The following is a 17,038-nucleotide window of genomic DNA, read 5'->3' as shown; positions in this document are numbered from 1 at the left end:
ATGTGCACTGCAGTCCTGCGCTCGAGGTAACAGCAGTAACACCTGAAGAGGGATCAACACAACTATACATATCACCAGGTTTTTTTTCCTTTTCCTTAAATAACCGATGAAAACTTTAAGTGCTTTTTACATAAATATTTTTTAAGTTGTTAAATTAAATCTAAATGTAGTTTTATTTAGTTTCCTTGTCGAATTTTTATTAATACTGTAATAACACTGCAAATAACATATCAAGGAACTCCAGCTGAGTGTGGAGCCAGAGACCTGAGGCGCCCTCACCCGGGCGGACAGGAACTTGGTGTCTGCTAGTCGCTGGATGCCCCACGGCACATCTCCTGCATGTCTGCTAGTCGCTGGATGCCCCACGGCACATCTCCTGCATGTCTGCTAGTCGCTGGATGCCCCACGGCACATCTCCTGCATGTCTGCTAGTCGCTGGATGCCCCACGGCACATCTCCTGCATGTCTGCTAGTCGCTGGATGCCCCACGGCACATCTCCTGCATGTCTGCTAGTCGCTGGATGCCCCACGGCACATCTCCTGCATGTCTGCTAGTCGCTGGATGCCCCACGGCACATCTCCTGCATGTCTGCTAGTCGCTGGATGCCCCACGGCACATCTCCTGCATGTCTGCTAGTCGCTGGATGCCCCACGGCACATCTCCTGCATGTCTGCTAGTCGCTGGATGCCCCACGGCACATCTCCTGCATGTCTGCTAGTCGCTGGATGCCCCACGGCACATCTCCTGCATGTCTGCATGCCTGCATGTCTGCATGGCTGCGTAGCTGCAGTCTGCATGGATGCATGTCTGCATGGCTGCATGGCTGCATGCCTGCATGCCTGCATGTCTGCATGGCTGCGTAGCTGCAGTCTGCATGTCTGCATGTCTGCATGGCTGCATGGCTGCATGGCTGTTGACACGCTCCAGAGCCCAAGACCGGAAGGCGACGGAGCCAAGCTTCAAGACACCTGAAGAAGACTGGGAGAGGACTAGTACCCTGGACCGGAAAATATTCTAGTGTTATATGCAGAGTATAAAGTATTCAATATTGGAAGATTATTAAGTAGATATGATGGCAGAAGGGACAAGAAATTGTAATTACATTTGCGAAGCTGATGTAACATTGCGAGGAAGAGTTGAATCGCTCACGAGTTCCTGTAATTAAAGAATACGAATCTGTTTAGAATATAAGGAAGTAGCCTACCTAATACAGCAGAAAGAAGAAGAGATCCTTCATAAAGATAAACAGAACATTCTGCATAGGTTTCTTGGTGGTTCTTCCTATGCATGGTATTCGAACCACCGGAGCAAGTATAAATGTGCTGCTTAAAATGGTTTATATGCGGACCGGCTTTAAAACGGATTTGATTAACGGAAATTTTTATAAGCAAATATATGTTGCTGAAATGTAAATATACGTATATATAATCGCATTTAATAATATATAATCATATAATCAATATAAAAAATATAAAATAAACATAAAGGAATAATCCCTTAACCAAAAATAAAATAATTAAGAGAATGTAGTGGATAATAAGGTTATGCAGAATCAAATTTGTAAAGGAAATCTCCTTTTTGCATACCCCTCGGGGTTTGTATCAAGAAGATAAAAATTTTAAATTGAATAATGCCTATTAAGAATAGGACTAGTGTGTGTAAAGCTGTGGCTCCACACTCGCCAAGACATCGCAGACCGAAACCCTCACCCTCCAGGCTGTGCCTGTTTACACTGACGCCACAGCCAGTGCACTGGGCTCATAGTTCAGCACCTCGCAGCTGGTGCAGAGGCAGTGCAGTGGGTAAGGGCAGCTCAGCCCCAGGTGTAATGACACTTGTCCACCTGGACGTGCTACATGCCACTGGTGCAGTGCTGGCCGCCGGCATGTCACTGCATCACCTGCAAGATGCTGAGAACTACCGCCTGCTCTGACTGCAGTAACTGCTGTCACGTGATCCCTAGCAAGGACAAACCTGCAGGATTCTCACATCGGTCAAATGGAATCCACGATCCAAGGGTTTTGCGCGCGGGGCTAACATACTTTAAGTTATCTCACTAGGCCTAAATGCATGCAATAGGCGGAAATTTTTTTGACGTGACTACGTCTAATAAATCGATGAACGCCGGCTGCACGCAAGAAAAAGTCTCCTGTTACGCACATTGTCCCGTTAAGCTGTGTCCCGTTACGCTCATTGTACGCTTACGCCGCATCTATCTCTCTTCCACTCGATTGGAACAACAATCGATTTGACTTTTTCGAGGCACATTAAACTTGAAACACTCTCATTCGTTTCCTACTTTTCCTATCATCGTCCTATCCTTAACAGAATAACACAGATTGGAAGAATTTAAGTAGCAAACCTGTATACAATATATAGTTAAAATAATCTGTTCGTTATAGTAATAAACATATTTGAATTAATGAGTGCAAATAAAGGTAAATTTATCAATTAAATTGTAGATTTTATTTCACTCCTTCTTTGTATCCATACAAAATAGTGATAATTCAATAAAAATGATTTAATTTTATTCATCAAAGTATGCAATCATTTCATCAATGTTTTGTTATGACGTTGTCACGTTAAACTATCTTCCGTAAACCGACTTTACAGACAACCAATTTTTTTTTTAATTCCAACCCCTGTAGTAATGGTTCGTCGTATCAAAAATTGTTTCAGACCAAAGTTTTGCATAATTATTAGAATATATGCAATTAATTATAATTTTTACCGGTTATATAAAAAGGGAGTTAGGCATTTTTTTTATATCACAGACGTTTTCCTTAAAGCATTATTTTTGACATTATAATTTTTATACATCCCATTTCTCTGATACGAGTACCTCCACAATGAGAGGCTGTTGAACTCTTGGAGAGCCCGAAGGTGAATGTGTGTCCTGCCCCTGGCGTGTCAGTGACCTGCACCACACACAGCGAGCCGCAGCAGCGAGGCTTGTGGGCCGCTAGTCCACACGAGGACCAGCGTGGACTCCGAGTCTCCCGGCCTCCAGGCCACTTCCTGGCGGCCCGAGGCCACTTCCTGCCCGGCGCCTGACCTCCGAGGCCACTCCACTCCGCGCGCAGGTCGCCACTCCGCCCCCCGCCCACACCCGGCCACGCCCTCATCACCACCTCGCCACCACGTCTCGCTTCACTGCAGCACTCTGGCGTCGCAGCTCAAGGTCGCCAAGTTGCAACACGGCAAGTCTGATCAGTTGTCGCATATCATTCTTATTTTTTAATAGGTCTACTAAGAATGACCAAAAACATTTGCAAATGCATTTCGTAATTAGTTATTGAATATAACAGCCCTTTTGGATCATATATTAATTGAAATACCTTAAAAACCCACAAATCGTTTGCATCGCACATTCAAATTTAATATTTAAAAAACAACATTCAATATATATTTTACTTTATGGAAAAAAACTATTGTTTATAGTAATTTTTTAGTATGCCTTAAATTAATAATCATAACACAGGCCCACAAGAAAATAAACTCTTTTTTGTGCCTAGGATTTAGGAAATGATTTTAGCATTATTTGGAGCACTGAATCTATGTATTAAATTATTATTTTTTTCTATCAGCTCTACTTTTTGTGAAAAAATAAGTAAAAGCACCTGCTTGACTCAAACCACTTCGTCACTGGGATACCCCAGGCTGGTAATCCTATCCTTCATTTCATCGCTTCAACTAAATTTGAGGTCGGTTTGTGAGTTTTAGCCATGCAGGATGGATCGAAGCTGATAAAAAAGGAGTTCCAGTAGAAGAAGTTGTGTATATCATCCTGATGTGTTTTGCTACATATGCGGAGGGTACACATTAAAAGATAAAGAAAGTCTGTTAATAACCTTGTAAAGAGAGCTTATCATGGATACCTTGGCACCGCATCAGGTTTGTAAAACTTGTACAACAAATTTACGCCAATGGACTGGCGGGAAAAGAAAAAGTTTAAAATTAGCGCACCGATGGTTTGGCGAGCACCGAAAAACCACATCGATGACTGTTGTTTCTGTCTAGTAAATATTACTGGAATCAATCCAAACAACCGTAGCAAGTGGACTTACCCTGATAGTCTCTGCAAGACGCCCACTCCCTCACTCATTGCATGCATTTCATTTATAGGGATAGCCCACGTCCACAGTAATTAATGGGGTCATCTTAATAGTCCAAATTGACGAGTCATGCATTTTTAATAGGTTATTTTGTGTTAGTTTATTACTGTGTTGTATAACTTATTGACATTTTTCAGTAATTGTAATAAACCACTTTTTAAGTAATAACTTAGAAACTAGCAAATTTAAAGAAAAGTGAAATCCTCATCATAATCTAAAATCATAAGTTCAAGAAAACCACCTCGCCCTCCTATCAATTGTTCGTTTAAATATGAGTAAAATACAGACATTAACTTTCTTGTAAATTTATTTTAGTTACAAATTTAATGTTATTATATAATTTTTAATTTCTTTTTTATTGTTTATTTTAAAATCGATACTTAAACATTTTTGTAAGCATAACTAGTATGAAATAACAAACAAATGTGCAGAAGTATTTATAAAAATGTCTTAGAACAAGTAGAGAAATAAATACTATTAATAATAAAATTTTTGCCTAAGGTAAAATATATATAATGTAATAATGAAGTATATGCCAAACTAAAATATTAAATGCAATGACAGGGCGTAAAACATTAATTGGCCTTCATGTTTCGTTCATTGGCACCATGCACTTTACCCTTGTGCTACAGACACACATAACCTACAAACTTTAGACGTTTGTTTTACATGTAATCAAGCTGGTTTAATCACGCATTCTTAAAGTTGTGTTTATTTCACTTTAAAATAATTTAAGTTATCAAATTTTGTACTCATGTGACACACCAATATTGTTGGTGCGTTGCTCGATGTCCGGAAACACGAACACATGCGAGTCCGCCATCTTGGCAGCTCCGCCATCTTGGCAGCAGAAGGATTCTCCCAGCATGCACTAGCGGCCCCGAGGCTGCGACAAGTGAGCGTGAAGTGAAGTGACCAATCGCGGTTTGTTTACAAGTTCACCAAGTTACCTATTTTTGGTTGAAAATAATTAATACAACACATTTGAGATTACTTATATAATGCGAATATTTGCTTCAGTTCTTAAGATACCGTCCATATCAACTGCTGGTCCACCAAATTTGTAATACCTAGACGTTAAAATTCACAAAACTCGTAAAAAAAAAACCATTTAATAAATTAAATGATGATTTATTGTTTTAATATATTATTAATTTTGTAACTAAGGATACAATTTCAAAAATGCAATTTAAAGGGAAAAATTAGCATATAATGAATTAATGCACTTACACTACGGATATAATGAATGTTAAAATGTATTTCGCCAATTTACATGTTATTATTGTTATTTGCTAGGAAGGCTGAGCTTGTACCTTCATAAGACAAGTAGGCGGGAGTGTTTATGTCACCTGGCCGTGTTCCAGGCAGCTGAGAACACACACTGCCGGCAGACGAGTTGTGAGCTGGAGTCATGACACGACCAGGCTAGTGCAGTTCAGAATCCAGCCGCAGGTCTACTACAACTGACCGACGTGCTGTAATTATTAAAAAAAATATATTTTCGTTCGGAAATACTATAGGCTGAAGGTGTTATTACTTACTTTATAATCACGTGTGTACTTATATTTTTTATTTATTTAAATATGCAAAGCTAATGTAGAGAGTAAGCTTAATGTCCCTCCCCCCAATAAAGACAAAAAATAATATTAAATATCTTACTTCGATGTTTTACTGTTTAAATACTGTAGCTTAACAAATAGTTATTAATGTTTTTGCTCATTTGACTGCCAAATTGCCGTTACAATTTTCTTTTTCTTTTACGGTTTGTTGTATTTTGCAAAACTTCAAAGGTATAAAATTAGACAGAATAATATTTCACACAATTTTTGACGTGGAAACGTCTAATAAATCGATGAACGCCGGCTTCACGCACGAAAAAAGTGTCCCGTTACGCACATTGTCCCGTTACGCTGTGTCCCGTTACGCTCATCGTACGCTTGCGCCGCATCTATTTTCTTCCACTCGATTTGAACAACCATCGATTTGACTTTTTCGAGGCACATTGAACTTGAAACACTCCCATTTGTTTCCTACTTTTCCTATCATCGTCCTATCCTTAACAGAATAACACAGATTGGAAGAAGTTAAATAGCAAACATGTACAAAAGTTATAGTGAAAATAATATCTTCGTTAAAGTGATAACCATATTTGAATTAATGAGTGCAAATGAAAGTAAATTTATCAATTAAATTGTATATTTCATTTCACTCCTTCTTTGTATCCATACGAAATATTGATAATTCAATAAAAATTATTCAATTTTTATTCATAAAAGTATGCAATCATTTCATCAATGTTTTGTTATGCCGTTGTGACGTTAAACTATGGTCCGTAAACCGACTTGACAGACTTCACTGGTAGCAGTAATTCACGTGTTGTTGGGATGGTCCGCAGCGGGCCGGGGAATACCGGACTGGAGCTGCGGGAGGGGCAGGCTTAGTGCTCTCCCCTGGGACACGTCACTCAGCGCTGCGCTAACGACACCCTCAGTGCTGGAGCAGTCCCCCCTGGGACAGTGGGGCTTATCTGCCAGCACCTGCGAGGCCCGGGGGATTACAAGGTCAGCATTGACGCGGAACTGTCAGCCTCGTCAGCACGGCCCGCGCGGAACAGAACCTCCCCCTCCCTCCCCAGGGAGGTCGCTGCACCGCGAGTTCAGTGTCTCCGTTCCCGCGCTTCCGCGGAACTCAAGTGACATTTCAACAACGACAAAAGGTGATTGTCCGTAAAGTCGGTTTACGGACGATAATTTCACGTGATAACGTCATAACAAAACATTGATGAAAAATTGCACACTTTTTAATTTTCAAATATTATTTACAGTTTTTTTTTGCAAATTTAATTTAAACTATTTGTTGAAATATAATCACGAACAATTAGTTAAAAAGCTCGCCTTATCCTGTTTGGTATTATAGAAGATTTTCTCGCACGGTGGTTGGCCGGTTCTTGCACGCTCGGCTCAGGCGGAACCTGACAATAAGTCATGCTTTTTCATGCGTGCGTGGAGCCGGCGTTCATCGATTTATAAGACGTTATCACGTCAAAAATAGGCATATATTTGTCCAAGAATGAGAAAATATACAGGTTTTAAACATAAAGTGACATGAATTGGTAACCGTATCAAGTTGAAAGTACAAAAAAAAAATTGTTTAACTTGACGTGGGCATAGCAGGTTTTACCTGGCCCAACCTATCTCTAGTTATAGTCTGGATTTATGAGTGAGGGGAGTTAGTCATGGCATCAGTCGCTGCCATGGCTGGCCAATCCCCTCCTAGCACACGATGCATGGTTGATCCCAGCATGACTAGTCCTATAGGCTTCGGCCTGAGACGCACCTAGGTCCCTCCCTAACCCGGACTCCTCCCGAATACACTTAGTTTTAGTTAAGTTAGGGAAAAATAATGGATGGGTCGAGTCAAAGGAACGCAGAAGTGACGACAGAGTTCGGTCAGAAGTTCGGTAAAGAAGACCAAACCTTCCAAGCAAGTCATAGCTACAGTGTGGTCTCACACGCCACGTTATTGGATTAGGTAGATTTTGAAGAAATGCTACCTATTGTGGCTGTTACCATGGTGCGACTTCCACAAAAAAAATTTATCGTGAAAATTCACAACTCCCTAAATACGTACACTATAGAATACGTTCAAGTGTTTTGGCGATGGCACTCGGTCACCGCGTCGCTGGAGGGTCTCAGGTGATTGGCTGACGCCAGGCGGTGATTGGCCGGTCCTGCAGGGTGAGTGGCCATGACACCGTGACAACGGAGTGACAACTGCGCCGGGAGAGACGATGACAGGTACCACCAGGCTGTACACACGCCTGGGCCCGAGAGGACTCTCACACACCCGGCCACCATCAGGAGACGAGGATAGCAAAGTTACTCGCTTGGAAATACGCAGTACTTAACAAACAGACGTGCTGTTTATCGGACCAAGAGACCGACCATAGAGTGGAGCTGCCACACGTAGACACAATCAGAAATAAGGACACGGCAACTCTGGTGCGGAAACAAGAGAGATCGGCCACGGGGTGTAAACCTACTTTTAAATTTAATACTTACTTCTCTTACCCTTTTTTTTGGCGGTGGTTTTTTTTTTGTAGAATAGAAAATATACTAAATAAACTACTACATAAGAATATAAGTGGCCAAGAAAATAACCACGAAAAATCTTACACCAAATGGAGAAAAAAAATTCACGTCTTCCGATCACACACGAACTCTGCGGCTTATAGGTTGACTTGTCGACGGGGAATTCAAGAAACTTTAGGGAATTTTAAAGACTCTGGCAATTGTTTGGAATAAATCGGGAAATTTCCCCTCAAAACGGGAATTTTCCCTTTGAAATAGGAAACTTGTAATTTTTTCGAATTTTGAGAATTTATGGTGGAAACCTTTTTTTTCCTAAAAATTGGAAATGTTTACGAATTTTGGAGAATTTTTGGCAAATGTTGAGTAATATTGATTAATATTTAGCCGTCAATTTTGAAGGTCAAGGTAAAAGGTCAAGATGGCTACCGTGTCATCTCAATCCAAGATGGCGGATCGTCCCTTCGCTCCTCTGGCCAGCTCCAGTTTCCGGACCTACTATTATATACTACTGTCGTTGAGTTTTAGTCATGTCTGTTTTACTATATTTATTCAATAGGTACGCATATAATTGTGTATTCATTATTCAGTAATCTATTCATCGAATATTAATAAACACACACTTGTTAGCTAAAAGTTTAGTTGGTCTTTTAAATTATGACTCATTTTATATTGAACAATAATTCCTATGTAAAGCCTATCGCAGTTATGTGAAAACTCTTCATAAAATTTATTTATGTTGTTAATTTATACTTTAATTTTAGGAAAATATAATTTTCAGTTCAGAGAACATTTATTTATTACTGTAAATTATGATGCGTCCCTAGTGTTGTAAAGCTTTTATCACTATAATTCTGAGAAAATGCTACAAGATACGTACCAGCTTAATATAATGCGTCTTCTGACACGAATTTAAATATATGAAGCTTTAACAACGACGTTTATGACAGCTTTTGACAAGTGTTTAAAACGAAACACATCAGAATAAACACCGATTCTAGCCTAACTAAAAGACAGTACCGGCCAGATACCACTATCCTGCCTTTATAGTAAGTGTCTCGCTCTTGTTTTTCTATTACAACAACGATATAGATGAACTATCAATTTCAATCAAATACAATATCCATACGTTTTAGTTGCAAGTCAGAGGGTCGAGAAAAAATTTGCCATTGAAGATATTTTGTAGATTTTAACAAAATTATTACTAAAACCTATGCAATTAAAAATAATAATTATTAACATAAAATTTGATGAAATATTAAAAAATACTGTCGTTTGAAAAATACTCAAATAAATTAATAATTTCGAAACTATGCTACACTGAGATAAATTAGTGTGGTGCTTGGAGCAAACATCCAAAGAGAGAATTTAATCATTATTACAGTTTAAATACATAACAAAAATTGACGCAGCATTAAAATATTATAAATAAATTTAATGTCACAGAAAACCCTCTGAACGCTTGTGAGCGTACAATATATAAAACACGTTTTTCAATAACTCACTGAATGTAATTTTATAGGCTTGAGGAAGTATTGTTTAATATAAATACTTTAAAAATACGTTTGCATGTTTGCAAGTATGACACTGACGTTGGTCTGGTTCTTATTTAAATAACAATTAAATATTTAACTACATACAAACAAAAATCTTGCCTGGTAATGTCTGCTCATTTACATAATTTATAGCAATGCTTGTACTTTTTCGCTATTATATTAATGTGTATTTCTATGGATCAGTTTTTAATTTCTTTTTGGTCCAAACATATTTAATTTGGCAGGTTTTTTTGAGCTCTTGTGATTCACTTTTGAATTTGCAATCTTTCTTTAAATATGTAAATATGAACCTAAATTCTCCAAATTGAATTTAGTGGTTTACTTTCGTTTTGCATCTGAAATTTCAAAAAAGAAAAGTACCAAGTAGTAAACAAACACAGCAATGTAATAATTATCACGGCAGCACAGAGTTTCTCAAGTCTACGAGGTCATGTTCGGAGCAAAACACACGGAAAGATAGCCACAGATTATCAAGGTACATGAGTGTTGCTAAACCATCATTAATGTACAAATTGGGCCAGAATACAACCGTCAAATTTCAGCTGCCGGTCCATCACGTCAAAATAAATTTAAAACATTTAAACGACTTATGGTCCTAGTGCTACCTCAGGAGCCGAGCAACATGTTTGTTGTTACTAAAAGAGAAAGTATTCAAGATGAAACACTTAGCGTTCGGGTTATGTCGACTTAAATGAAGTTCTAGAACCACCGCAAATTAATTTGTCACAAATTTATTTCATTGAAGTAGCATTTGGGGAAAACGCCTTTATTTTCTACCAAAATTTTGTGACGTGTTACTACCCCCAGATAATTTAAATTAAATATGTTTTGTGTTATCCGCGGTGGCTAACGACCCTCCTCAATCAAACACCTTCTCTGTTGTCCGGACGTGGTACAGACACGCGGAGCTCGGAGCCTGGCTCGTGCGGGCTCAGCTGCGAGCTCAGCTGCGCTGGCCTCGGCTCAGCTGGCAGGCCTCGAACCACGAGCCCGGCCAGCTGATCCCCCCTCCCCCTCCTCCCAGGGGGTCGTCGACCCCGAGTGAGGCCGCGCGGGTCTCAGCGCAGGGGTCCTCCCACCACTTCCTTGTCCCTCACACCACATCATATCGATCACTTGTAGATAAACTCGTTTCGGGTTGTAGCCGTGTCCTTGGCGGATACTTCTCCCGACGTTTCGGTCGACATTGCAGTCGCCATCATCACGGAGCAGTCACCTCCCCCTAACGATGGTGACTGGAATGTCGATCGAAACGTCGGTGAATCATTCGCCAAGGACACGGTTTACCTCCCTGATGATGGCGACTGCAATGCCGACAGTAACGTCGGTGAATCATTCGCCAAGGACACGGTTTACCTCCCTGATGATGGCGACTGCAATGTCGACCGAATCGTCCGTGAATCATTCGTCATGGACACGGTTTAACTCCCTGATGATGGCGACTGCAATGTCGACCGAATAGTCGGTGAATCACTCGCCAAGGACACGGTTTACCTCTCTGATGATGGCAACTGCAAAGTCGACCGAATCGTCAGTGAATCATTCGCCAAGGACACGGTTTACCTCCCTGATGATGGCAACTGCAAAGTCGACCGAATCGTCAGTGAATCATTCGCCAAGGACACGGTTTACCTCCCTGATGATGACAACTGCAATGTCGACCGAATCGTCAGTGAATCATTCGCCAAGGACACTGTTTACCTCCCTGATGATGGCAATTGCAATGTCGACCGAATCGTCGGTGAATCACTCGCCAAGGACACGGTTTACCTCCCTGATGATGGCGACTGCAATGTCGACCGAATCGTCAGTGAATCATTCGCCAAGGACACTGTTTACCTCCCTGATGATGGCAACTGCAATGTCGACCGAATCGTCGGTGAATCACTCGCCAAGGACACGGTTTACCTCCCTGATGATGGCGACTGCAATGCCAACCGAAACGTCGGTGAATCATTCGCCAAGGACACTGTTTACCTCCCTGATGATGGCAACTGCAATGTCGACCGAATCGTCGGTGAATCACTCGCCAAGGACACGGTTTACCTCCCTGATGATGGCAACTGCAATGTCGTCCGAATCGTCGGTGAATCACTCGCCAAGGACACGGTTTACCTCCCTGATGATGGCGACTGCAATGTCGACCAAAACGTCAGTGAATCATTCGCCAAGGACACGGTTTACCTCCCTGATATTGGCAACTGCAATGTCGACCGAAACGTCAGTGAATCATTCGCCAATGACACGGTTTACCTCCCTGATGATGACAACTGCAATGTCGACCGAATCGTCGGTGTATCATTCGCCAAGGACTCGGTTTACCTCCCTGATGATGGCGACTGCAATGTCGACAGAATCTTCGGTGAATCACTCGCCAAGGACACGGTTTACCTCCCTGATGATGGCGACTGCAATGTCGACCGAATCGTCGGTTAATCACTCGCCAAGGACACGGTTTACCTCCCTGATGATGGCGACTGCAATGTCGACCGAAACGTCAGTGAATCATTCGCCAAGGACACGGTTTACCTCCCTGATATTGGCAACTGCAATGTCGACCGAAACGTCAGTGAATCATTCGCCAATGACACGGTTTACCACCCTGATGATGACAACGGCAATGTCGACCGAATCGTCCGTGAATCATTCGTCATGGATACGGTTTAACTCCCTGATGATGGCGACTGCAATGTTGACCGAAACGTCAGTGAATCATTCGCCAAGGACACGGTTTACCTCCCTGATGATGGCGACTGCAATGTCGACCGAATCGTCGGTGAATCATTCGCCAAGGACACGGTTTACCTCCCTGATGATGGCGACTGCAATGTCGACCGAAACGCCGGTGAATCATTCGCCAAACACGGTTCAACTCCCTGATGATGGCGACTGCAATGTCGACCGAATCGTCAGTGAATCATTCGCCAAGGACACGGTTTACCTCCCTGATGATGGCGACTGCAATGTCGACCGATACGTCGGTGAATCACTCGCCAAGGACACCATTTACCTCCCTGATGATGGCGACTGCAATGTCAACTGAAACGTCGGTGAATCATTCGCCAAGGACACGGTTTACCTCCCTGATGATGGCGACTGCAATGTCGACCGAATCGTCCGTGAATCATTCGTCATGGACACGGTTTAACTCCCTGATGATGGCGACTGCAATGTCGACCGAATCGTCGGTGAATCACTCGCCAAGGACACGGTTTACCTCTCTGATGATGGCAACTGCAATGTCGACCGAATCGTCGGTGAATCACTCGCCAAGGACACGGTTTACCTCCCTGATGATGGCAACTGCAATGTCGTCCGAATCGTCGGTGAATCACTCGCCAAGGACACGGTTTACCTCCCTGATGATGTCGACTGCAATGTCGACCGAAACGTCAGTGAATCATTCGCCATGGACACGGTTTACCTCCCTGATGATGGCGACTGCAATGTCGACCAAAACGTCAGTGAATCATTCGCCAAGGACACGGTTTACCTCCCTGATATTGGCAACTGCAATGTCGACCGAAACGTCAGTGAATCATTCGCCAATGACACGGTTTACCTCCCTGATGATGACAACTGCAATGTCGACCGAATCGTCGGTGTATCATTCGCCAAGGACTCGGTTTACCTCCCTGATGATGGCGACTGCAATGTCGACAGAATCTTCGGTGAATCACTCGCCAAGGACACGGTTTACCTCCCTGATGATGGCGACTGCAATGTCGACCGAATCGTCGGTGAATCACTCGCCAAGGACACGGTTTACCTCCCTGATGATGGCGACTGCAATGTCGACCGAAACGTCAGTGAATCATTCGCCAAGGACACGGTTTACCTCCCTGATATTGGCAACTGCAATGTCGACCGAAACGTCAGTGAATCATTCGCCAATGACATGGTTTACCTCCCTGATGATGACAACGGCAATGTCGACCGAATCGTCCGTGAATCATTCGTCATGGACACGGTTTAACTCCCTGATGATGGCGACTGCAATGTTGACCGAAACGTCAGTGAATCATTCGCCAAGGACACGGTTTACCTCCCTGATGATGGCGACTGCAATGTCGACCGAATCGTCGGTGAATCATTCGCCAAGGACACGGTTTACCTCCCTGATGATGGCGACTGCAATGTCGACCGAAACGCCGGTGAATCATTCGCCAAACACGGTTCAACTCCCTGATGATGGCGACTGCAATGTCGACCGAATCGTCAGTGAATCACTCGCCAAGGACACCATTTACCTCCCTGATGATGGCGACTGCAATGTCAACCGATACGTCGGTGAATCACTCGCCAAGGACACCATTTACCTCCCTGATGATGGCGACTGCAATGTCAACCGAAACGTCGGTGAATCATTCGCCAAGGACACGGTTTACCTCCCTGATGATGGCGACTGCAATGTCGACCGAAACGTAGGTGAATCATTCGCCAAGGACACGGTTTACCTACCTGATGATGGCGACTGCAATGTCGACCAAAACGTCGGTGAATCACTCGCCAAGGACACCATTTACCTCCCTGATGATGGCGACTGCAATGTCAACCGAAACGTCGGTGAATCATTCGCCAAGGACACGGTTTACCTCCCTGATGATGGCGACTGCAATGTCGACCGAAACGTCGGTGAATCATTCGCCAAGGACACGGTTTACCTCCCTGATGATGGCGACTGCAATGTCGACCGAAACGTCGGTGAATCATTCGCCAAGGACACGGTTTACCTCCCTGATGATGGCGACTGCAATGTCGACCGAAACGTCGGTGAATTATCCGCCAAGGTCGCGGCTACAACCCAGCAGCCAAGCTACTTCAGACAATGGCCGTGAAAGCCTGCGAACGTTAAATCTAGTTTCGTTTGTGTTTTTTTTTTTGGTCTTCTTTTCCCCCATGATGTTACGTACATTTTATCGTGTGTTGTAATCCTGTTTGCTATGTCATCACTTGTATATTTATTCTTGTCATGTACTGCAATAAGAGACAACGAAAAAAAAAAGGCCTGGCATTGTAGTTGTGAGTATGCATAGTGTTTTTGTTTATTTACTAATAATGTTCTTGTATTTCTTGTCTTATACCATATATAATCTACTTCCGATAGATAAAAATATTTATAAAACCAAACCAAACCAAGTCTGGAGCTTGTATGCATATATGTTAAACTAACAAACTTACTTCGATATTCAAAAATCAATAACGCTATTATTATATTAGTCATTACAGGAAAAAAAGAATATAAACAGTAGGAATTATTTTCAATCTAAAATACATGAAAGCTTATGTGATTATTATACATAGAACATTTGGAATTTAGTCCAGGCATTTTAGGTTTTTAAAAAAAAGAAATTACGAAAAAGCTGATTTTTGGTGTAGACGTCTGCAATTTAGTTATGAAGATAAACCTAAAAGTCCCCAGCGATCTGAGTTGAGTTAACGCCGCCATATTGAAAAAAATGGCACTAAAAACACGTTTTTTGTTAATTACTTATTAACCGTGAATTTTATAGAAAAATAAGCTTTACAAAAAAGAATCTACAAACAAAAATCTACGAATACGTTCCCTAGAACCTTCCTCGTTTAACCCATAGTTTTCAAGCTACAGTGGAAAATACTTTTCACAATGAACTGATTCTTCCTCGATGCTTCATATTGGGGCAAACAAGTTGATTATGCTGCAGTTTGAAGTGCTGCTTGACGTTTGAGACCATGTTTTGGTTTAAACTGTACCTAGATAATTGAGTTTTATCGCTTCCTATCTCCAATTTGAAGACTTCAATGTAGCAAATTCTGTCATCAAATCTTACTAACAATATTTGATGGTCTTTAATTCATTGCTCAGTGCGTACTTTCCAGAAATTTATGTTTTCTCTTTATTTATCATTTCCTCACCACCCTTGAGGTAGAGATTTGGCGCGCTTTTTTTTTAGTGGTGACCCCAGTAGGCCTATTCCACTTTTTCACACTGTATGAGCATAACTCACTCTCCTTATTTCCTTTTGAGTTGGAATGATACCTTAGCTACCATCTTCATCAGAGCTTGTGTCATTTGTGACGTCCATGTCATCAAATTCATTGTCAACTTTTATTGATGGTGTGTTTGTACATGACATTCCATAGCACAAACTGCAAATATGTGAACATTTCATGCCTGCTTTTCTGCATCCACACCACAGCTACAAGAAATTAAGTTTAGCAGTTTATCAGGAGCAGGAGGTTCTAATGTGGTTGTCGGCTCAAGTTCTCTCTGTTTTCCGTAGTGCCAACCCCATGAGGTAGGAGGAAGTTTGTGGCCAAGCCAAATTTGCACTTGATGGTATGCTCTAAGAGAATGCTGAAGAGAAGCAGCAGTGGTAGGGGGAATATTTGAAAGCATTACCTCTTTATTGCTATGAGCAACAGAATTCTTGAAGCATTTATATTTTTAACTATCTAATGATGTTTCAGACTTAGGCGCTTTATACAGAGCAAGTGTCAAATTTGACCCTACTTGGCCAATTGATTCTTTCGTCGCATTTGCATCTATGAATGTTGATACAAACTCCTTAATTTTTGCATGCTTCATTAGTAATTTTAATGCATTTATCTTGCCTTTGCGAAAAAATGCAGATGATGTATCGCAACCAGAAAATGCATGTAGCAATATAATAGTTTCTCTTGAAATAATAGGACATGTTTTCTAAGATTCAGGTGCATATAAGACAGATTCATCCTTTCCTTTGCTAGGCGTTACAAATGTAAGACGTTCACCTGGTACTGAATAATGTAACATTAAGACTAAAAGATCTTTATCTTCTCCCACAATGAAAACTTGAACTTCCTTTTCTTCACAAAGATCCACATCTGTTTTAACGATCATTAAATCCGCATCGTCAAGAGCCTGTCCAACAATAATCTCAGTCTTCTGGAATGCTTTGGACAGCATGGCTATAAGGCGCTGTTTGTTTTTACTGTTTGTAAGAAATGCATCTCAACACACTGTGACATCCATTGTTTCTTCAAATACAATTTATGCACATTTTGGGGTTGTATGTCGCCTGTTACGTTCAACTTGTTTTGTACAATCATCATTCACACTATAATCATCAAATACAATCACGACTTTAAGTCCATAATGTTTCTTCACATAAGTTAAATAAGCTCCAAAAATTTCATTGTACTTACTTTGTGGGGGCCAGAAAACAGGATGAAAAAGGAAACCTCCATCTACGACATACCATATATTTTGATCATCCAATGGAATTGTCATGCTCTTGGGTTTCATCAATTTTTTAA

Source organism: Bacillus rossius, chromosome 15 (assembly GCF_032445375.1).
Source record: "Bacillus rossius redtenbacheri isolate Brsri chromosome 15, Brsri_v3, whole genome shotgun sequence".
In the NCBI taxonomy this organism is placed as follows: Eukaryota; Metazoa; Arthropoda; class Insecta; order Phasmatodea; family Bacillidae; genus Bacillus; species Bacillus rossius.
Note: the sequence above shows the minus strand (reverse complement) of the source record.